Source organism: Thermobia domestica, chromosome 11 (assembly GCF_964235325.1).
Source record: "Thermobia domestica chromosome 11, izTheDome1.hap1.1, whole genome shotgun sequence".
Lineage (NCBI taxonomy): Eukaryota > Metazoa > Arthropoda > Insecta > Zygentoma > Lepismatidae > Thermobia > Thermobia domestica.
In genome coordinates, this window is record NC_137464.1 from 141,200,920 (window position 1) to 141,226,227 (window position 25,308).

The following is a 25,308-nucleotide window of genomic DNA, read 5'->3' on the forward strand; positions in this document are numbered from 1 at the left end:
AGCTAACTAACTCTATGACCTATGGAGCCCGGAGGTTCAATGCAGTGTTCACAAAAGCTCTCCACTGACTTCTATCCTCAGCTAATTGGATCCAGTTTCTACTTTGTATTCCTATCCCTGCGAGATCCATCTTAATATTGTCCTCCCATCTGCGCCTAGGTCTTCCTAATGGTCGTTTTCCGATTGGTCTTCCAGTCAAGACTTTGAAAGCGTTTCTACGTTCTTCCATTCTAGCTACATGACCCGCCCACCTAAGCCTCCTAGACTTGACGACCCTAACAATGTTGGGTAAACCATATAAATTATGTACTTCCTTGTTATGAAGTTTCCGCCATTCCCTGTTTCCGTTTCTCTTGGGTACGAATATTTTTCTACGGATCTTCTTCTCAAATACTTTCAGTCTATGTTCTTCCCTCAGAGTAAGCGACCATGTTTCGCAACCATACAGAACAACAGGCATGATTATCGTTTTGTATATTTTAAGTTTCAAATTTCTCGAAAGAATTGTCGACGACAAGAGATTTTGAACCGAAGAGTAACACGAATTCCCTGCTTTTAGTCGACATTTAATTTCTTCGTGAATATGATTTTCGTCTGTTAATATTGATCCTAGATATTTGAAATTATCCACTTTATCAAAAATATTATTTAATATTTTAACGCATCCACAATTTGCCGTATTACGGTCCCGACGCCCTTCCATGTATTTAGTTTTCTCTGCATTTACTTCTAAACCCATGTCCCTGCAAGCGTTTAATAAAATCTCTGCATTTCTTTCTATTGTTCTTATCATCCGCTATTAAATTTACATCATCAGCATGTGTCATAACCTGGTTAATACCGTTCAACTCTCGGCCCTGCTTGCTATCTTTGATTTTCCTTATAGCGTATTCCAGAACAAAGTTTAATAATAATGGCGACAACACATCTCCTTGTTTCAGGCCATTTTCGACATGAAAGCTCGTGAACAAAAATTTTCCTACCCGGACTTTACTTTGGGATTCATTTAAACATATCTTAATTAATTTCATTAGCTTTCTCGGTATTCTAAGTTCTGTAAGAACGATGTATAATGTTTCTCTCCTAACCGAGTCGTACGCCTTTCTAAAATCAATAAATAGTTGATGTACCGGGGTATTGAATTCCCACTTTTTTTCGAGTATTTGGCGAATGGTAAATATTTGGTCGATACTTGATCGATTTCGTCTAAATCCGCACTAAATGAGTTTGTGTGTCTTGTTCCACAATTTTTCAACTCCAGCTAAAATTAACAGCCGGGATTTCATCTATACCCGGAGATTTGTGTTTCTTTAATTTCTTTATAGCGGTTTCTACTTCTATTCACTTGGGTTCTGGAACATACGGTTCTGCGGTGTGTATCTCTTTTTCTCCACGCACATTAGTTTTTGGCTGCGTGTTCAGCAAATCGTCAAACAAATCTTCCCATCTATTTAAGACGCTATCCGTATCAGTGAGAACTGTACCGTCAGATTTCTTTAATATATAAGCACGAGGTTGGTAGCCTTTCTTAAATTCGCTGATCCCCTTATACATGTCCCGAATGTTTTAATTTTTACTATTATCTTCGAGTTCCTTAATTTTAGCTTTCTAAAAATTGCGTTTCTTTGTTCTAAAATTTTGGAAGTTTCTCGCCTGATATCTTCGAAATTCTGTGTAGTTATTTCATTCGGATCTTGTAGTCAGCGTAATTTTGCCTGTTTTCTCTTCTCTGCTAGTTTAATGCGTTCCTGGTCGAACCATGGTTTGTCCCTACGTATTTCTGCGTGTTCCACTTTTTCTTTTGCTGAAATTTTAATGCTATCTCTAATTTCAATCCAAGTATCCTGAACACTAGTGCGCTCCGAATCTTCTAAAACCGAGAATCTATTCGAAACTTCAATCTGGTATTCCTCTCTTACCTGGCTCTCTTCTAATTTCTTTAAATTAAATCTCTCCGTTTTCGGACATAGAATATTACCTTTATTCAACGGTAATCTCTCAAGTATTATCGTTGTTACCAGGTAGTGATCAGTGTCACAATCAGCCCCTCTAAACGACCAGACACCAATTATGCTAGATTGCCTTCTTCTATCTACTAAAACGTGATCAATTTGATTATGTGTTTTTCCGTCTGGTGATGTCCAAGTGTATTTATGAACGTCGCGATGTGAAATTTTGTACTCTTCACGATTAGGTTTTGGGATGTTGCAAACTTCATGAGTGTAACACCGTTGTCATTACTTTCCTTATGCAGACTTTCGTTCCCTATAATCGGTTTGAAAATATCCTCTCGTCCTACCTTCGCACTGAAATCCACCCTAATAGAATTTTCACATTGTATCGCGGGAGTTAGTCAAATATCCGTTCCACTTCTTCGTAAGAAACTGTCTTTTATATTGTCATCCTTATCTTCAGTTGGGGCATGTACATTTAAAACAATAATATCACACCACCGTCTCTTAAGAGTAATAAAAGAAAGTCTGTCAGTAACAAATTCAACCCGTTTAATTGCTGGTAATATTCGTTTGTGAACAACCTGTTCCTAACTGGTGATTTTTATTTCCTTTCCCCTAAAAGAACGTACAATTTCCGGAATTCACAGATCCATTTCCTTCCCACCTAACTTCCTGAACTCCTACTAGGTCCATCCTGTATTTCTCTAACTCACTCGTTACGGATTTTAACGCGCCTGCACTATAAAGAGTTATCAGTCCTTGTCCGAGGCTTTTGTGAATATTTCTGAACAAGTGCATTTTTTTTAGAGGATGAGGTTGTTAGCCTTACCCAAACCCCCAAGCTGGAGGACCACTCCTAGTCGTCTGTCCGCGACTGCTTATTCAGTATATTCGCAGCTAACCTCTATATCTAGAGGCCTTCTCCTCGATCTCGAGGCGCAACCTGAGGACGCGCCATGCCGTGGTGACAGGAACCCACGTTTATATAGAACTAAAGAAATATGCAATGAATTTCCAGAAATGAAAATGAAATGAAATCTTTAAGTTTTACGTCCCACGGTTATGCCGGTTAGGCTAAAGGAGACTGTAATGATGATTGATGAGTGAAATGGTGGAATGAAGAAAGTGGGAGGAAACGGGAGAACCCCGAGAAAACCGACGAGCACGGTGTTTGTTCACCACAAAGTCCACACGGCGCCAGCTGGGATCGAACCAGGGACCCCAAGCATCGAAAGTGAACGCTCTACCACTGTGCCACCGCGCCCGCAATGAATTCCCAGATAATCTGGACAAAAAGACCGATGGACTGCCAATAAAAGTAGTAGAGAACAAGGGATTCTTAAAAGTTTGGGTGAAAATATAAAAACCTTACTAAAAGTACCTACAATAAAAATTAAATATATATATATATATATATATATATATATATATATATATATATATATATATATATATATATATATATATATATATATATATATATATATAACTCCTGAACTAGCTAAAATATTGGCCTTAAATAAGACAAAAATAAAATAATAACAAAGGCATTAAATGATAAACAAAACTAATCGAAACTTAGACAGCAGTATTAATGTGAAGCATACGAAAAAGAACGAGAATTCAGCACAACGTTATTCTCCAAAACAGGACTAAGAGTATGAGACTATTCCGGACATTCAACAAGGTGCTGAATACTTAGCGCCAAAATATAGTCTTCATAATACGAACAGCTGCAGAATGAGCTAAGTACGGATAAGTGAGTGAAGTGTGGTCAAAATGGAAGCACGCACAGATTACTTGATCAAGTTGATTGGTACGTGACGCTTATTGTCAGTTGCGAACAGCGGTATAATACGCTGGAATTTTTCACTTCCTTGGTTCCAATCCGCTTACCAGTGTGAGCGCAGCCGTTTGTGTAAATAACTAAAAATATCAGAACAAGGAAGAGAGTGCTCCGATGCAACTCTTGTGCTGTTGGGACTGCACTTTCACTGGTCCAAACGCTGATGTGTCTTGGCACCCACGAGGCACTGACATAGGCGCTGACTCCATGGAACTTGCGGTGCCCCCCCCCCACAATGCTAATGATGCGGGGGCAAAGTCCCCCAATATTTACGATATGGGAACCCTTCAAATAACTTTGCTTAGGAGGATTTAATGTATTATTTCTTTTTCCTACCAAAGTTGACTTTGAATTGTGCAACATGAACTTAACTTCAAATACGCATTTTAAATGTTCTACTAAGACCATCAACTTTGCAGGACATACGACAACTATATCATCAGCTTTGGGAGGGCAAACGGGAAAGAGCAAAAACACAAGTTATTAGTATATACTAAGTTGAATATTAATTTTATTAGCATTGTCAGTGGAAAGGGTTTCAATAGTGTAGTTATATGTTGTATGGCAACTATACCAGTATATTATTTAGTTAATTCTGAACCAATCGAGGCCGAGAGGATGAAATGCTTGCATATCCATAACTCAGTATGGGGTTTGGAAATTTACCCGGAAGTGACATGGTCTGAATGCGTGAACATTCGACCAGGGTGGATATCAGTGGCGGCTGGTATTATATGTTGCATGATTGTGCAACCAGATATTTTTTTAATACTAAAGATATTTTTAGATATTAAAGCAGTGTATCAGTAAAAAGTAAACCTTTGCTCTTGAGCGCAAGACAGTATTGATGCATTTCTAAAAAATTGAATTAAAAAAACTGAAAGAAAGAGAGAGATTTACATTTCCCGTTGCAGCGAGCGTTGCCACTAGAAGCAGTAATGTTGAGCATATAGCGGCGAGCGCCTATCTCTTAATATGGGGTGCCTGTTTGCAGTTGCAGCTCGTTCCGGAACTGGTGTATCGTCTGGTAGCGCTTGACTCAATTGATAGGGTAACATACAGACGCTTGGAAGAAAGAAGTTATTCACAAAACAAACTCGCAAAGAACAAATACGCGTCTGGTGTAGTATTGTTTCTTTCTTTCTTACTATCGGGGGAGTTTTGCCCTCCCAAAGTTGGGTGGTTGTCGTCCTAAATATTCATTATGATTAAAACAGAGGAATTATCAAAATATAAAATAATTATGTATTTTAATTTTGTGCTCGTATTACCAGCCAGGAAATCAAGAGATTCCAACATGGAACACCAGGAGGTACGTTTAATGAAAAACTGAAGTATACATGTAGTCAACGGGACTTAATACTGTATTTATGATATTTCTTCCCACTCCACCCAGTTAAGTAATTTGTAATTAATTTCTTATCAATACTTTTTATGGCCATATACTAAAGAAGATGATGGGAATTAATGAAATGTTGGAATGAAGAAAGTGGGAGGAAACACACGTACACGGTATTCGTCCAACACGAAGCCCACTTGACGCGACCTGGGATCGAACCAGGGGCCGCAAGTAATTTAGAATATAGGAAATAATTTGTGACACTGAAAGAATAATAATCTTACTATGCACAGAAGTATACGTATTATTTCTGTGTTTAAGAGGCTGCTTGATTTTGTTTTCACAAAATTTCTTCAATTTAAAACATCGTTACAGTTAAGAACTGAAATAAAGAAGACACAATAGTCAAACATACATATAATATGATGTACAGAATGAATGGTAAACCAAATCAAATCAAATGAACATTGATACTAGCAGAAATATCTAGTCCTTGCAATCGCAGTTCATTCTTTTTTTCTACTTTGATATATATATATATATATATATATATATATATATATATATATATATATATATATAGATAGATAGATAGATAGATAGATAGATTCCTACCATTCCCAAAAGAGAAATTCCTATATTCAAGATATTTTCAGCATCAAATTCAGTGATTTCGAATTCACGGTTAATTCCCATCTATTGAAAACTAACAAATCATTCCAAATATTAATATTTAGTAAATCATGTCTCGAAGGAGAAAAAAGTCCTTTCACTGGACTAATTTTTAGCTCTGTCTTTTATGCACATGATCCCATGTTTGACTTCCGGCGGAAAGCATAAAAAATTAATCTCAAATCATTCACTTTCAATGATCATCTGTCTTCTTTAGCCTAATTTGTTGGAATGTTAAACTATTTTTTTAATTACTATTTTCGAAGGAAAACATCTTAGATTTAATGCTTCTTTATAATAGAACAGCACACAAAAATACGTGGTTACTGAAAATGGACTTTTGGTCCCTTATATTCATACAAAGAAAGGCTAACAAAATGCGTATTGTCGGAGAGACGTGTTTCTGTACCCTAAAGAAAATAAAGCGGAAAATATTTGCGGTGAAGATGCTTTTGATTCAGAAAAACTTGGCGAGCAGCATTTTAGATTTCAATGAAGTCATATAAAGATTTGAAGCTCGGAAAGAACGAAGAAAGACCGTTTATTTTAAAATAATGCACAGTTTATTTAATAAAATATTTTTTGTTTAACTGCTTGCTTTGCAAGTTCCTTGCTTTTTTATTCTTTTGGGCTAAGGCCATCATTCATGGCTTACAGCACATACTATACATTCGATATATCTCTTGTTCATTAACACGAGTGTAGAAGTTTTGTACCTGGATATATAAATAGTTTATGAACGTACATTTATAGTGGTTGTTTCAAATAAAGAAAATAGTTTATATATTAAATCAATATTAGACAATACACTTCAATCAATAAATGTACAAATATAGCTTAAAAAGACTTTCCTCTTCATATTTCGTGAATATTTTTTGGATAAAACTCAAGAACGCTGGGGGAGGGAAACACTTGCGCGTATCTACATAACTTTGATATTGCAACCGGTGCTTCCACAGACTACGAACTGCTACTGGTGGACATAGACTTCCATGTACAGAGCGCTTAATTTTGAATCATCAGGAGAGATTGGCGCCTCCTGCATTACTCTGAGCTGTAAAACAGTAAGTTAGAGCCGTATGGTCTCCGGGACCAAATCGGTTAACTTACGTTTTTTTATGTAAATGACTTATATCTGTGAAGCTAAATATTAGCTCCCAAGGTTTGGCGTTTTGCGTGAGCTTCACCGTCGTTTAACTCAGTTAATAATCTACAAAATGTTTAGTAACTATGTATTCATGTTGAATGATTGTACAGATATATAAATATTCCATGTGTATCGATAAAAAATGTGTAGTTACCGGATAAAGCCTGTTTTCATAAAATCTAACTCTCTCTATGACCTATGGAACCCAGAGGTTCAACGCCGCTTTCACAAAAGCTCTCCACTGACTTCTATAGTTAACTGCATCCAGTTTCTACTTTGTATTCCAATCGCTGCGAGATCCATCTTAATATTGTCCTCCCATCTGCGCCTAGGTCTTCCTAATGGTCGTTTTCCGATTGGTCTTCCAGTCAAGACTTTGAAAGCGTTTCTACGTTCTTCCATTCTAGCTACATGACCCGCCCACCTAAGCCTCCTAGACTTGACGACCCTAACAATGTTGGGTAAACCATATAAATTATGTACTTCCTCGTTATGAAGTTTCCGCCATTCCCCATTCCCGTTCCTCTTGGGTCCGAATATTCGTCTCAGGATCTTGTTCTCAAATACTTTCAGTCTATGTTCTTCCCTCAGAGTAGGTCACCATGTTTCGCAGCCATACAGAACAACAGGCATGATTATCGTTTTGTATATTTTAAGCTTCAAATTCCTCGACAGAATTGGCGACGACAAGAGATTTTGAACCGAATAGTAACACGAATTCCCTGCTTTTATTCGACATTTAATTTGTTTTCATAAAGGTAACTGTAAATATGTGAATCCTCGTCCAGTCATCGAAATTTCACTAAACTTGCGACAGATCTTTAACAAAAGATTTTTTATGTTTTATCTTCTTGTATTTTTTTTTTTAATGAGAGGTTAACTAATACTTGAATTTTGTTATTTTGTTTCGATATATTTCGTTTTAGTACACTTTAACGATTTACACTGAATATTACAAACGAAAACAATGAAATCGTTTATGAACTTGGAGAGGCGTATTAAAGAAAGTTATAGTCGATTTGTTTCAATTGAAAATAGGTAATAGTTTATCGACTCATACTCATAAGAGAGAAAACCTTATTTTGTCCAGAGTGCTTACTCAGGAGAAAACCTGAAAGACTTTGTTCAAGTTTTCATTTGTTTTAATTAGAGTGGATTTAAAGTTAGAAAAAACTTTTATTTGAGTCAGTAAAACATCATTTAAGTGAAGATTTACGTTTGCTAATATATTTCAGAAAGAGAAACCTAATTTAATCTAATACTTGTCAATGATTCTGAATAACGATGATATAATTGATATTTTGGATGAGTATACCAAGTTTACGAAGTTTTGTGTTTTCGAAGAAGAAAGAAACGTTTTTCGTTTATTCCGCGACTGTAGCAATGTAAAGCATAACTGGTTAAATGTCTAATTGTCTAAATTAACAATCCCACCTGTTGAGGATATGTCGATAACATCAGGCATGATTCAGCATGACACACAAGCACATATAGTGCTCATTGGGCGAAGAAAAGGATTGCATTTTAAAGCACACTCACATTGTTCGTAAATGAACTAAAGTTAATGGCACTTGTGTAGAATGGATAATTCAGGGCAATTTAGGATGCTAAATGCTTGTAAATAGCAGCATCTCGACATGAATTTCTTGACGAAATACATTTGCCTATTGACGCAGTGCAAAAGCAGCACTTTTGTCCCGGAGGTTCATTTCTTATTCCTCGATTATTCTCGAATTCCTAGCTTGTGAAATGCTAGAAGAGGTAGAGAATATTTATAATGTGGTTATTTGATAATTACTCAGAGGTCGATTGAGTATCCCTCTTGTTTCATTTGTTTGTGTTTAATGCCCATGAATTGTTATTAAGTATGTGAAGAAACATTGGCATTTGCTACAAAGCCAACAAAATATTTTTTAGACGACCGTGTTTTTAGTGTTTGTCCTGGTACAACTTTTTATGCACGTTCGCTAATATTTCAAAAATCCGTTTACAAATTCCAACATCTACATAATACACAATCCACTATCTGCAATACAAGGAGATCCAAGCTTGCATTGTTACGGTAATCAGTAATCAAAGGAAAGAAAATTTTAATGTTATACTAGTTTTAAAATTGACAAGTTTGAAAGAAATTATCTTGTGAGAAAATGTTTGTTCATGATTTTGTTTGAAACATTTCATTATGTTTTCCACTTTATCATTTTGAGGAAGTCAATTATTGGATTTTAATTTTTTAATCTTACGTTATTTTATCACCTCGTTGCTACGTTTTGTATATTACTTAATCTGTTGTAACTTTGAGAGTATCTGAGTAATTTCTATTTGAATAATGTGATAATTATTTTATAACATGTATATTGAAGGATTATTCGCATCTAGTATTATTCCTCATATATATATATATATACAGGCGCGGATCCAAGGGGCTATAGCACCCCCTTGACGCTCAGGTATACAATGGTTAAAATGGGCTTCAATCCTGCTTGACACTGCATAAAGCGGCAAACTATGGTTTAGTACCTCCCTTAATCCTATTATGAATCCGCCACTGTATATGCATATATAATTTAATTTTTATGTATTCATATGTGAAATTGAAGGGAATTTCTGAATTTTAGCACTTGGTTATCAACAAGATTATTGGTTAAGTACACATACAACACTATACGTTTTTCATACCCTTGCTTTTCGCTCGTCTACTGATACCGTTATGAGGCGAGTAATTTTGCATAATTATTCACATGAAGTAAAATGAAAGTTTTAAAATAATAAACACTTCTGACCAGAGTATATACACTTGTTTATTAAAAACTAAATTCCAGTGTAACAGTTTCAACAACGTAACGTTGTCTTCATCAGACACTAACTGAAAGAGATGTCTTAGAGCACAGTTATTTATACTGAAAGTGACATTTTTGAGTTTTACGTCCCACGATATGCCGCCTAGGCTAAAGAAGACGGAGTTGATGAAGAATGAATGAAATGGTGGAATGGAGAAAGTGGGAGGAAACAGGGGAACCCCGAGGAAACCCACTCACACGGTGTTTGTCCACCACAAAGTTCACTTGCGGGAGCAGGGTTTGAAACCGGGACCCCATGCACCAGAGATGAACGCTCTACCACTGAGCCACCGCGGCCCCCCATTATTCACATAATAACACTAGCATTCATCATACAGTTGTTTTCTTGTGTTTATTTTATATATATGTTTGATAAGTCATTGTCTTTTTATTCGTGATGTTAGTATGTTAAGTTCTATGAAATCAGCCTAGTGATGAAGATTAAGTAACATACCGAAACCTATATACAGGTGTTATTAACCAGTGTGTTACCTAATAAAGTAAAAGATTTAAAGAGACTTTTAATGAAAAGAAATGAAAAGACAATGAATTACATCTATATAGTGGCCTTCTGCGAAAAAAGAATCATATTAATAGAAAGTGGCCTGCCATAGAGGATGATGTAACCATAACTAAAACTCACACATATTAATTATGTGCAGTTTCAGAAAAGGTGGCTCTAGAGTCTCCATGTTGCATCATATACCGTAAACCATCAGTAATCATACAGTGAAAGATCAGTATGACTGACTATGACATACAGGGTGTTCTGAAACTTCGTGACCTTTCATCGACACTATTTTATTTCACTAAACGGTCAGTGATATCTTTGAAATTTAACTGAAATGAATTTTTTTGGACACTTTTCGGGCCCCAAAGGATGTCACCAGTTAAATTTCGGCTCGATTAATAAACGATAAATGGGAAAATAATTAATAAATTTTATTTAATATATTTCGTGGACATTATGTTTCAGTGGACGGCATACGTTCTTTATTGCGTTTTAGAGTTCCTTTTCACGTCTTTTCGACGCCTGTTAGCTAGATAAGATTCTCAATTTACCTAGTTTGAACAATTGACTAGTGTATTTATCGTGAGAAAGAATCTTGTTCCCAGGCCTCAGTACGAGTTGGAAGGAAGTTCCTGGTACCAAGTTGATGTTTCAGCCAATCACGGATGAATATACTAAGCTGTTTCAACATGGTGAAACCTGTGATTTTAGTCTACTGAACCCGACCTTCGAGTTAATCACGTAGAGCGCAGTGCTTACTTAATCGTTAATATAGTCTGTGCGACTCTGCTTCGAGTAACCAACTTCGAGCAAGGGTCTCAGTGATTACCTCAGTTACTTAACGTTGAGACTATATCCCATTTGAAACCGTCGTTCCAAAATTGGATTTTTTTAAAAATTTATTTTTATTTTTCATATTTCGTGAATCAAAGTAACAATTTCTATATGGATCTTTTGATTGGGCACTATTGGTTTAGCAGATGATGTTTCTTTGTCTTGAATTGGCGCGAACGACGTGTACTGTCGACGTTAGTTGCGTTACATTAGAACAAATTATGGCGTCTCAAAGAAGGTAAGTAAATCTTATGTATATTTATGAATTTTCTAAATATATAATACTATTAAGTTTTCAATGCATGTGAAGCGAAACAGTTCTTTACGATTCTTATTAATAAAAACATATTATAATTTTAGTTTTCCAATTTTGGAACAGCGGGCTCGAACGAGTACATGAAGTTTCCATTTTGTTCGTTCCATTATTGGAACAACGGGCGTAAATGAACACTCATGTCCAAAATTATTGTCGCATATCTATAAATATGTTGTTGTGGGAATATAATTCGATAACGAATTCGCCCGGTATTTTTTATAAAGTTAGTATAAGTATAATCGGCAAAGACATGCATATGGCAAATTTCATGTCAAAAGAGCAGTAAATAATAACATTAAAACGAAAATAAAACTTTCTTGTCCATTTAGCAACATTTTGTTTTACTCATTCTAATTTTCGTACTTATAATTATATTCCTATGAAATTTACCACAAATATATATTTCCCGATTATACAAATAGTACCAGTATTAAAAACACCCTTCAAAATCATTATCAACTTATATTCTTAGAAGAAAACAGCTATAGATATGAGACAACCATTTTGGAGTGTACCTATAAAGCTATAGAATACGGTGATGTTATTTGGTGGATTAGTAATTGTTTCGTACATTTTATGAGCATATTTTTATTTGATACTATTTGTGCCGTTTTTAAGGGCATTTTAAACTTGCATTCGGAATTTTTGGTCTTATAGAGGAGGGGGAAATTATACACAAAAAATTGATGTAATTGTTACACCCATGCGGTAAGCTTTTCAGTTGAAAGGTGACAACCAAATAGAGTTGGTGGTGTCTTGATTGCTCATTCACTGGATCGTACACTTATTTACGTATATATAGGAGTTGTTAGGTATGCCTGATTATATTTTGTATCATTTATTGCTGATTTTATTTTACTGCAATGAGATAAAAAAAAAACAGTACATTTTTCGAACATGGATAAACGCATATTATATTGTTAATTCGTTATATATGTGCCGTCGGGTAATCTCTAGCAGTCTACACACTCTTCCTTCTACTTCTCCCCAAGGTTGTTATCATTATGTTGATCGCTCCAGTGTAAAATAGCCTCTCAGCTGTATCTAGTAGCTTGTAAATAAATAAATATTTTATGTTGTTTTATATTTTAGATGTGACTTTCACAACTCCGTTTGCTTTTTATTTATTTGTACAAATACTGTTTTATTTCAGATTGGCTGTTGACGAAATTATCACTATACTTGCTACCGAAGAAGATATTCTCGCAGCAGATATTGTCATTACACCACCAGAAAATGAAGAGTTTTCTCGGAAGAGGACAGTGCGGAGGAAGATGAAGCAGTTATGGACATGCTTTCGAGAAATCAGTTGCTCGCTAAGCAAGAAGCTTCTTTTACGGTAATGCAAAGCGGCCAGCTGAGAAAAGAATTTATAGGTAAAAATTTGTTGATGATAAAACTCCGAAACCTGGTACAGCCACCAGCAAAAGTATTTTATTCCTAAAAGCTAACATTCCATTACTTGGGGTCCAGATAATTTGCAGTTGTGAGAACGCCTGGACAGAAGCAACCCCAATTTCATGTAAGTTTTCTCGGCATTGACAGCAGTTGGTAGCACTTAGTCAGGTCTAATGCAAGGAAAATTGTAAAGTAGGTAACTAACGAAAGAGTTCTCCATTCTGAGATGAATCTCTATAGTTCGGATCGTATTGTCCAATGAACACCATATATTATTCTCAATATTGCTGTGTGTGTAATGTATTATTTCTTTATATACTCTATGTTTAGAGAAATAAAAATACTGACCACGCATGAATCAGTATGTGCTTGTAAGTAGCTGAAAACATCAAATCTAAAACAACTGCAGGAAATAAATTTGTAAATGATTGTCTCCATTGAGAGAACTTTTCCAATTCTCCTCATTCCAACATCTTTTTCTCCCTGGAGAGGAGAAGATTTTGCTTGTCACACTGAGTGTGCATTGCAGTTAATACTGAAACATTTGAAAAAGTTTCAACCTGGCCAGGATTTGAACCCACGTCCGCCGATTACAAGGTCAAAGCGCTAACCACTTATCTAACGCGTCACTTCATCTTCCACCTAAACTATTAGCTAGTTAAAATCGTTGCATGTATGACTACACATGATATTAATGCTCGTATAAGGAGACTTTCCTCATGGGAGTGTCACAACGACTTACTCGAGGTTTCCTTCTTTAACTCAAAAACAAGTTATATAGATCTTTGCCACCGAGGAAAATAACACGAAACGCTCTTCAAGTTGAGGCTGTCTCATCGTTTTTAACAATAGTCCTGATTTGTACTACTACAATTCTTCCTCACCGTAACTACTAATTTCCAGAGAAGGAAAGACGGCAGACATTATTTTCGTATTCTTTGTATTGTATAAACACGTGTAGAAATAGAACTATTTTTATCTTCCGTAGCCACAACTTTACTTTCTTTCCTTCGTAAGAAAAATTGTTAGCAAAGTGGTAGAGCATAAAACTCGTATTGCGGAGACCCAGATTCGAACTCCGTCGTGACAATTATTTTTTCTTTATTGGAAGGTATTGTTTACGTAATTGGTATTGTAATTATGTTATTATTATTATTATTATTATTATTATTATTATTATTATTATTATTATTATTATTATTATTGGAAAGTCGAGACTTGGCTACCTATTTTATATTTTATGAAGTTTTGATTGAATTTCAAGTCATTTTGTTGATATGGAACGGATCTGAAATGGTAAATTGCTTTAAACATTAATATTTCTAGCAGTTGTAGCAGTAGAAGAAGTATTCGTAGCAGAAACTTATGAGCAATTACTGGAAAACGTTTGTGTTTAATCATTCGTATGTTTGACCCATAGTAACGATACGTATTCATCAATTGTTCGCTCAACACGTCACATTCCCAGACAGCACGAATCAAGGTTGATATGGCTGACGTCACCTTTCGTAGTTCACTTTTCTATTGCGCGTGCATTGACAAATGTTGTCTCAACACTAAGATTGAGACAAATTGCATATTTTCCATGTGATCTTACATTGGAAGTATCAATATTACAAATGATAACAATTTCCTTTAATTAACCAACGGAATCGAAACCGCTACCACCGGGATGTGATCCCACCGCTTATCCTACTACCCTAAGACATCGCTGTTAATTCCGGGGCGAAAAACTTGGTGTGAGATGTATTCAGCAAATTGCATACTTTTGCGGTTCCAATATTGTAAAACTTTTGTTTCGGTCGTAATGAAATGGAAAGTATTATGTAGAAATAATAGTCAAGGGCATTCAAATCTAAATTGTCAAAGTAAATATTTGAAAATGAATGATAAAAGTAGTATTAGTGGATGTTGTTGCAGCATTTACATATGAAGAAGTTTAACGCCTTACTTGAGCATCGAGGCTAAATTGTTATGTGAAACTGCAGTTTAAATATATCACCTCAAAAACGTGATGAGTGGCCCAAGCACTTAAACGTATTTTATATATTTTTTGTTTATTACAGCTTTAGTGAAATTAAGAAAAGAAAACTTATAATTTAACAACCTGAAACTCAAGCTACTCCATGCCGAAAGCGTCGGTAGACCAGCGATGGCCAACTAGTGACCTCCGTTTTGAAAAATTTCCCACCAGCGGCAGAGACCCTTAAAACGTCACTGAACCACAAAACTACTCCCCCACAGTATGTTAAATCGTCTATATGCGTGATTTGTTTACACTGAAGTTTTTAAAAATACTAAGAAAAGTATCTCGGGCTGGACGCAAACCAGTAATGTTATGTTCAGTAGGCGCGTGTTCTTCCGACTTCGCCACGGAGGAGGTGAAGGAGACGTTGGTTGTATAGGGATAAATTGTTCAGGTCTTTTTAATTTGGAAAATCAGAGTGCTCCTTAATGTAAACAACCTGAAATTCAAGCCACTGGCTTTTACAACCAAGAAAAGCTAAAATAGTTTTCAAATAAATAACATTTGTATTAATGATGTGCATTATGGGAAAAATGTCAAAACAAGGATATTTTCAAATTTGCCACTTTTCCATATACACTGTAACAAATTCATATTAACAAGTTTCAAAATTGAAACAACTACTAAACCTGAGAATTTTGGTATCTAACATTTATAAAGAAAAACCTTGACACGTTTTTAAGAACGTGATTTTTGGAAGGAAACTGCTTTCATTCTTTTAATTGTATCCCGCAACATGAAACTCAACTGCTCAAATGGCCCGATAGGTTCAAAACAATAGACAACAGAAAGACTAACTACAGTCTATCCACTAGAAATGCTCCAAAATATTGGTTAAGCGATTAGCTGGTTTGGGTACGGTTTAGGTTTCAAATCGAATATGTCGGTTTATTTCAGAAACCAAACCATAGTTGGTTCTGTTCGCTTTTAAACAGACACTGGCCTGAACTTTTCTCGGAATATTCATATATATATATATATATACATATATATATATATATATATATATATATATATATATATATATATATATATATATATATATATATATATATATATATTGAAACAAAGCCCGAGCTACACGTAATGATTTCTTTTTTTTTCTTTTTGGATTAAATAATTGTGGATCTGCTATTTCACTTTTGAACGAAATTACGATTCCCCATGTCTTTCTCTTAATAACTTACTTTGCAAGAACGCGTTAATAGTCAATAGAAAATAGAACCATTTTTCTGTTCGGTTTGGTTTCGGTTAACTGTTTGAAACCGGTTGATATCACAAACCGAAACTACGGTTTAGGATTCATCTAACCGCCCAGGTCTACAAACAGATCATGCCCTGGATCTGCGCATATATATAGGGTGCGGCAGCTCTTTTTGTTGCAGGTAAACATGGCAAACCCTACGCTAACACAGGAAATGAAGAGGCACGCAGTCATAGTCTCCTTGGCTGCAGGACAAGCCGATTCCAACATCGCTGCTTCCCTAAAAGTTGCCCGGTCAATCCTCTTTAAAGTTCGAAGAGAACTGGAGGTCGCCAGAGGTGGCGTGGAAATCGTTTCCCACAGGAAACGACATTATCAGAGCTCACATAGGACCAAGACGCCCGAATTCGTCGCTTCCGTCCAAGCTGTTGTCGAAGTGGACCCAGGGAAGTCCATGAGGGCACTCGCAAGGGAGAAGCAGGTGGACGAGGCCATCAATCGACATTTGGTGCATGAAAACCTCCGTTAGAAGTCGTACGTTATCCGGAGAAGCCAGTTCATGTCCGTGCGAACCAGGGTGAATAGAGTGACCGCGCCAGGCGCCTTTTGAACAAGCTGAAACATCCGGAGTAGCGAGAAATGTCCTGGCTCTTCTCGGATGAGAATACCTTCGTACAGGACCAGAAGGCGAACCGCAGAAATGATTGGTAGCTGTGTAAAACACTCGAGAAAGTTCCGACCACCATGCGTACCAAGTTTTCCGCCTCCGTTTTGGTTCTGGGGATCGTGAGCACTGAGAGCGACATAACGCCTTCACATTTCTTTAGTCAAATTGCTAGAGTCAACGCCGTTGCTTACACCGATGTGTTGAAGATGATTGTGTAGCCCTGGATTGCTGCTGAGGCACGTAGCAGGCCATATGTGTATACGGCCCGTTTAACCCAAGAATGGTTGTCCACGAATTTTCACGTCACCCCAACACCTGCCCCCCAGCTCCCTTGATATCAACCCTTTTACGTCTGGGGCATCTTTGAGAGGGCTTCCAATAAGCATTCATGCAACACCGTTGCGGCTCTCAGAGCAGCCATTGTGGATGCCATGACGAAGATTCACAGGACCCACCTCATTCATGCCTGCCGACGGTTTCGGCACCGTTTAGAGGCTGTTATTGCGGCAGATTGTTATGGCGGTTTAACTGAATGGTATCCTGCATTGGGTATGTCTTCACGTGTACATAACGTTCAATGGTCATTAAATGCTATATCTCCGTCTCTGCTTCTTTTTTTCCGCGGATGTTATTTTCTTCTAAAATAGCTGCCGCACCCAGTAGATATAGATACATATGTAAAACTAAAAGATGAATATGGTGTCTCTCTCTAGGTCAGGGATGCCCAAGTAGTTTACTTTTTTTTTTTACGTTTGCAACTTCTGTTGTAAAAGTAGATATTATTCCAAGGTATATTCTGCACACCCCGAAATCTCTCTCGAATTTCCTTACACACACTCCTGGTAGTAAAAATATTGTTTTCTTTGAGTTTGTGTAAAAATGTATATCGTTATTCTAGATGCACACTCTCTTTTATTTTGAATACTCCACTAAGTAAAAGCTCGTGGCGTTCTTACTGGTTATGTCATGCGATAATATCGTGAATACCGAGATGGCATCAAATATATCAGCCTCAGTGCGACTTCTTTGCATATCTTTTCTCTTATTATCGCAATATTAAAAATACAAAACTAGAGGACAAAACTGACCTCTGTAAGTGGTTATTTAAGATCCACTTACATGTAATAAATTAAGTATGTAAAAATATCTGGTTTAAATATATATATATACAATTTAATAGTTTTTAGGTTCATTAAAAATTCCAGGCCTGGATAATTATTTAAGTGCTTATATATTTATATAGTTTATAAGGAGTTCTAATGTTTATATAATTTGTATAACTATAAAAATATGTGTCAATAGTATACACGCTATATACACATCTTAATTTTTAATTTTTTTTGTGCTTAATTACAAAGTTTTAATTATTTTTTTTCTTAAACATAACCATATATTAATTTATCATATTTATATATGCTTTATAAAAAGATTCATTTCACATGGCTTTCGAGAAAAAATAACAATTATGGATCATCTCAATATTGTTTTTGGTATAGCAGCAATAGCATGCTGAATATTAAGTGCGACCTTTTGCCCCGCTTTACTCTACTAGAGAAGAAATATCTCCTCCAGTTCCCTTCTAGGCGGCAACGTACCAAGAACTGACTTCTTTTTGTATAACTTATATGTAAATAATTTGTATCATAATTATCATATTTTTTTATATTTCATATAACCTTAGAGAGATTACTTTTAAAAATTTACTTCTTAGATAGATACACTGTTACATTTGTTTTTATACTTTAAGAATTTGATACGTGCTTGTTAACTTTTAGAACTTCAAGGGGGAAGGTTGGTAGCGTCGGTTTTTTAAAATTGTTAACGAACTTTCTTTATTTTAGCTGGAGATCTTTTTGTTCTTGGATGCTGCCACTTGTGAACCGAATCGTATATATACCGAGCTGTTTTGGTTGGTAGGGGTCTTTTTGATGCTCTGGACCACATGGTTACGTTCGACCGACGGTTTTAATGTCTGTTGGATCAACCATTTTTTTGCTATGCTGTTTAAGGCTGGCAGGTTAGGATGGTCTCTCGGAATGACCAAGGATAGGGAATAGGAGGTTTTTTTTTTGCAAATAACTAAAAAAGTTTTGTGGGGAGAACTCTCTTTTGTTTGATAGGTTGATTTTAATTACGCCGAGGTCGTGGGGATATGTATTAAATAGGTTTTTATATTTTGAGATATGTTTTAATCTCGTGGATAGGCCTATTAAAAAATTTTACTTTCGAACTCCAATGGTATTGGGTTCGAGGTACCTTTGGATTGAAAACATTGTTTCTCGAGTTAAACTTTATTGTTTTCTTTTTTGATTCCCTAATCCTAATCCTGTGTTAATAATTATCTTTTAAAATAGAGATAAGTTTCTGGCTTTTACTACAGCGAGACCTTTATTAGGGCACGGCCTGATTTTGGTGGCCAGCTTATTGTCTCGAAGAGAGAGACTTGGCTAGGGCAAGGTCTTTATTAAGGGCCAGTTTATAGTTTCATGAAAGAGACTTGTTTATTACTTTAACTTAATCTGTTACCTAGTATTGTTATTTAGCCAGGGTTTCGTTTTCGCAGGTTCTCCGGTTTTCTGGAGTTTTGTGTAGATAGGCTAAGCATTTTTTTGATTCAAGAAATTGCTTTTAAAGTGAAGGCAAAGTGAAGCTGTGCCGCTGGAATGGGCAAATAAACTTATGCCACAGGAGCCTTATAAATTAGAGCATAAACTAGCATGTATTTGTATTTAAGTAGGGAGTAACGGGTTTAGAGTTCGATCCCTCACGGGTAAAGTTTTCAGAGTCTTAAAAAAATTCTTTGCTGCTTTTCATAGATTTTTTTTTACTTTTCTGCTCATATCGTCTATGAATAAAATATTATAAAAGCCTAAGTAATGTTTCGTTCTTTAAAACAAAAACTTCCCTATACCCGGATGTTGTAAAAATATTAATAATCATTCCCCTAAGCAATTATGTTTTTGAGAGGAGCCAGTAAAGAAGGATTAATTAAATATAATCCTTTATTTTGTTTTTTATTTATGTAGTATATTGTTCTTACAGTTCTGTTAAAAAAAGACAAGTAAAATAAAGAGGAATTAAAGGTTTTTCGATTCATAGTAGTATTAGTAATACTTACTTAGTAGTGGCTGAAGAGAAGAAATAAAGGGAAAATTTTTATACTACATATTCTGTGGGCTCTTTGCCGGGATTTTAAAGACGAAATATTTTATGAAACAGAGGTCTGGAAAGAGAATAGATATGGCTGGGCAGATAGATTTAGATACGTTAAAAGAGGCTCTGGGCATGCATGAAACAGAAATGCCAGTAGATGAGGTTTTACAACTTGTGAGATGATTGAATAGTTCTAGCGGAGGTTATAGTGAACGAACGGAAGCAAACAGTCAGAATGGGGATAGTTCGAGTACTGGTTGTATTTGTTCTAAGATTTTTTCTGAAGTGAAGATACAATTACCACATTTTACCGGAAGTTCAACGGACAATCCGTTTAATTGTATCGCTTCGTTGAAGGATTTTTCTAAGAGGAAAAATATATCCCTAGAACAAATTTTAGACAAGGTTGTGCGGTATTTACTGGATGGATTTCCCATCTATTCCGACAGTCCTGGGGTCTAATTTCCTTAAACATACTGGTATACAACTTCATTTAAGAAGGCCGGCTGAAAGTTTGACAGTGAGAAGCACCTCACACAATTTATTGTTCCAGAGGAAATAGAAAAAAGCCAGACACCCCGTGAAACAAGTACTCAAGTACTAGAGAAGGGGAGAGGAGGAAAAACTCGAGTTTCAAAAGAAACAAGTAACCCACCTAATGATGGAGGGAGGAGTAGCAATAGGATTTTAAGTAGTGAGCAAAAAAAGAACGAAAAAAGTAGGAGAAGAAATTTTTTATGGTCAGTCGCAGGCGGAGGACGGAAAATGCCTGAAAAAAGCCTCCATTGATAAAAGCTCGCATTGTTGACAAGGACTATATCCTTTATGCAGACAGCGATAGTAGCTATTCTTTTATTTCTGGTCCAGTCGCAGAGGAGTTCAAAAACAAAAGGTTGTAAATTTAAAAGAGACCCAATGTTATTGTCACTGGCAGAAGGGACATCTTATGTTGCAAAAAGCGTTACAGTAGAAGTTAATTTCTACGAGAAATGTGTTAGACAAATTTTTTTTTGTTCTCCCGTTTTTGTCGAAACCAATTCTGTGTGGCCGAGACTTAGTTTGTAAAAAATAAAATTGTTCTGTCTTTTCAATTGTTAGGGTGGAAAATAGAAGATTTTATATGACACCTCTTTATGCTTTTGATCAATGTAATAATGAGCTGAAAATTTCAGATGGTTTTCTTCTGAAAAAAATAAGACTTAGTTTGTGGATCAGATGTTAAAAAAGTTAATGTGGGTAAACCAATAAAAGATAAAATAGCGCAAATTCTGTAAGATCATAAGGAAGTTTTTTCCTATAAGCCTGGGGTAACGCATTTGATTAAGCATGAAATCAGGGTTGCTAACCCTCGTCCTTTTTATTCTCGTGTTAGACCCTTGACCGTAGAAAAGAAAAAAAATATGGAAAAGCTGTTGTCAAAAATGGAAGCTAATAAGTTAATTGAGAAAACTTACTCTAATTTTGTTGGAGCACCTATTTTACATAGGAAGAGAGATAATTCGTACAAACTAATTTTAGATTCACGTCCCGTAAATAATTTCAGTATTAAGGAAACTTGCTCTTTACCTAGTATAATAGAGGCATTAGCACACTTAGGGGGTAAGAATTGGTTCTGCATCTTTGATGCCAAATGTGCGTACGCTCAAGTAAGGATTAAGGAAGATAGTCAAAAATACATGGTTTTAATACTCATAAGGCTATATACAAGTTTTTAAGAGCCCCATACGATTTGTCAAATATGGCATTCACGCTAGTTAAGCCTATGCAGTTAGTACTAGGAGATCTATATTCTACAAAAGTCATAAATAACTATGATGATTTTTTACTTGCCTGCGAGACGCAAAAGAAATTGCTAAACACGCTCTAAAATTTCTAAGTAAAATACAGTCAGTTGGACTTAACGCTCAGTCCGGATAAGGCTGTTATTTTCTCAAGAAATTGAATTTCTAGGTTTCAAAATAAAACCTGGTGCGATAACATGCACAGAGGAAAAAATCCGGATGGCAAATCAATTTTCATCCCCAAAAAATATTAGGCAATTTCAAGCTTTATTAGGATATTTTAATTTTTTCCACTTCAGGATCAAAAATATGGCTGAAAAATAGCTCCTATAACTAAATTACTTCGTAAAAAAGTTCCGTTCAAAAGCAAAACGGAACAGAAAAGATCGTTAAAACATTAAAGAAGGCTTTGGTCAAAGACCCTAAACTTTTGTTGCCCAAGTTGGGTGAGTCTTTTCACTTATTCACTGACAGCAGTAATATTGCAAATGGGTACACCCTCTGACAAAAAAAAAACGGTAAAGGAAAATTAAGAGTGGTTTCCTACGGGTCTAGGCGCTTAAATAGGTCTGAGGAGAAGTATTGCTCTGCGTACATCGAACTTCTTTCAATTATTATTTCGTTAAAAAAATTTAAAGTTTACTTGGTTCATGCACCGAAAGTTCATGTATACACTGATAATAGAGCAGCTATAAGCTTACTAATAGCTAGTAATATACCTCGAATGGTCTGCAGATGGACCACTCGGATAATGAGATTCAATGTAATTTTACATTATCGTCCAAGAAAGATTCAGCATGTGAATCTTCTATCAAAAATAGAGAAAGGTCACACTGAAGGTCCGGATTTCGTTGGATCAGTTGCAGCGGAAGAGAATTTGTCCGAGTTAAAAAAAAAACACTCATTAAAGGAATTACCCTTCTGTCTTCTTAGCGAAGAAGCGAAAAAAATCGAGTGAAATTTTAATAGATATGATTTACTTTGATAAAATAAAAGAATATCAGGAAGAAGATTCTTTTTTGAACAGGTTGATTAAATTTAAAACAATGAAATGCAAAAATTATCCAGTTGTATGAAAAAAAAACTTAGGTACTTAGACACCTTTACTTATTTTTCTGACCACGACATTCTCATGCGTCGTATCAAAATTATGAAAAATGATAAGAACGTTATCTGGATTCTAAGTTATTTACGAGCATCCGCCTGCTATTACGAACATATTGTTAAGGAGTCGGGACACACTTCATTCAATGAATTTTTTAAAAAAATTACAAATATTTACTTTTGAAGTAATATGCGAAGGGATATACTTAGTTTTTGTAAAAGCTGTGTAGCTTGCGCTGTTTTTAAGAAAAATGTCAATACAAAATATGAAAAATTGCATTGTTCTCTAGCCACGAAGATAAACCAAGTACTATTTTAGATAACCTAGGTCCTCTTCCAGCCTCAAAGGAAGGAAGTTATCGGTATTGTCTTGTATTAGTTGACGCATTCTCTAGATTTGTAAAACTATATCCTTTAAAAAAAATAACTGCAAAGATAATGGTAAATTGTATTGCAAATTTTTTCTCGGAATACAAAACGTATGATCGTGTATGTATCCTCGTCGCCAAAAGTGCCTTTACATCGCCGTGACGAGTATGTGACCGCGCAGGACTCCAAGGAAGGGGTGGTTGCATAAGAAATTCTGATTAATTTTGAATAGTTTTTATTTTGACTAGGGAAATAACGTAGGTATAGGGAGTAAAGGCATAGATTTGAAGCATCAGTACACTATCATCTCTGAAAAGATTCGTATTCTCAGTTTTTCATTTTATTCTGTTATATGTTAATAACTGCTGAACACTGCTACTAGCGCTTTTCACTCTTCAGGAATTTAACACGACATGTTCGCAGGACCAGTTTCTAAGTCCTAAATGTATGCGTGAACTATTTCATTAGTCTCACTGTCCTTATTTTGGAATGGAAACAATATGCTGAACGTGAATATGTTTTGCTATCGTCAAGCAAGGGTCGTAATAAATGTAAATACGGTTCTTATTATTAAATAAAAAACAGATGTATTTATTTTGTGAATAGCACAATATAATACAGTAATTAATCAACATGATAATCACAAACGCCCACAGGATTTTTTCGAACGGGCGGAGGGGTAAAAGGCCGAAATAGTTTTTCGATTTATTGCCTATATATATTAAAAGTCATAGTTTATCATTGATAGCGTATATCCTCTTACTTTTTAAAATCGTCACTGTAACCTATTAGTCAGAACATACATCTCCAGATATAATGTAGACGGAAGAGAAGGAAGGTGATATGAAAAGTGACGTAACTAATTTTACTGCGCCCTGGATAATCCATTATTCATTCCCGCCCCCTGTTCCACGCATTTCAACTGCTGCGTTATATATATATATATATATATATATATATATATATATATATATATATATATATATATATATGGTTCCATGTAAGAAGGGCCCGAAAATGGGCGAGGATAGAAAGGCCCGAGTCAAAACGGGGCTCGCTTTTAAAAGGCCCCGCGTCAAAAGACCAAGGTCAAAAGTAGCCCCGCGACAAAATTGCCCGAGTCGAAAGTGCACCGTGTGAAAATGTTCCTCTCGTCAAAAGGGCCTAGGTCAAAAGATCATCGCGGGAAGCAAGTCCGAGTCAAAAAAGCCCTATGTCAGAAACACGGTACAAAGTGGGCAGCGCCTCAAAAGGACACGGGTCAAAAGATAATCGCTAATAAACAAACCGAGTCAAAAGGGCCTTATGTCAAAAAAGCCATGTCAAAAAGGACCCCGCTTCAAAGGGGCACAGGTCAAGACGGTCCCGCGTCAAAATGACCCCGTGACAAAAGGCCCCGAGTCAAAAAGGCCCCGCGTCAAAGGGGTCGGCAAACAATTCCATGCCCAATAAACCTGAGATCAGGAGTGAAAATAAGGAGAAAGATACATATGACCAGTGGCGTAACTAAATTCATTGTGCCTTGATCGTTCATCATCTATTTACTCATACCTTGCGCCTGCCGCCGCGTTTCAGTTCGTGATTATATATATATATGCGTGTGTGTGTCAGAAGGGCACGGACAAAAGGACGAGAACAGAAATGCCCGAATCAAAACAGCCCCGCTGCCAAAAGGGCGAAAATCAAAACGACGTCGCAGCAAAAAAGCCCTATCAAAAATGTCCTAGTCAAAAGGAACCTCACCTCAAAAAGAACACAGGTCAAAAGTTTACAGGCGAAAGGGCACCGCGAAAGAAAGCACGAGTAAAAAAGGCCCCCGTTAAAAGGCGACGAGTCAAAAGACACTGCGTCAAAAAGGCCCGACTCAAAAGGCTCCGCGTCAAAAGGGCCCGGCAAAAATAATTTCACGGCGAAAAAGCCTGAGATCAGGAGTGGAAATCAGGAGAAAGAAAGAGATATGACCAGTGGTGTAACTAACTCTACTGCGCCCTGATCATTGATCATCTATTTAATCATACCTGCCCCCTGCTCTGCCCCACGCAGAGTTGATGTTTACATATATATATATGTATAGTTCTGTCAGAAGGGCACGGACAAAAAGGCGAAGACAGAAATGCCCAAGTAAAATGGACCCGGGTCAAAAGGG

At 36.1% G+C, this 25,308-nt stretch overlaps 1 protein-coding gene across 5 annotated transcripts in view; it reads right to left on the reverse strand.

The window, feature by feature from the left end:
• Sptz (zinc finger FYVE-type containing 26 spastizin) overlaps nt 1-25,308 on the reverse strand; it is a gene marked incomplete in the record, with an annotated part of 1,794,825 nt that overhangs the window by 764,506 nt on the left and 1,005,011 nt on the right.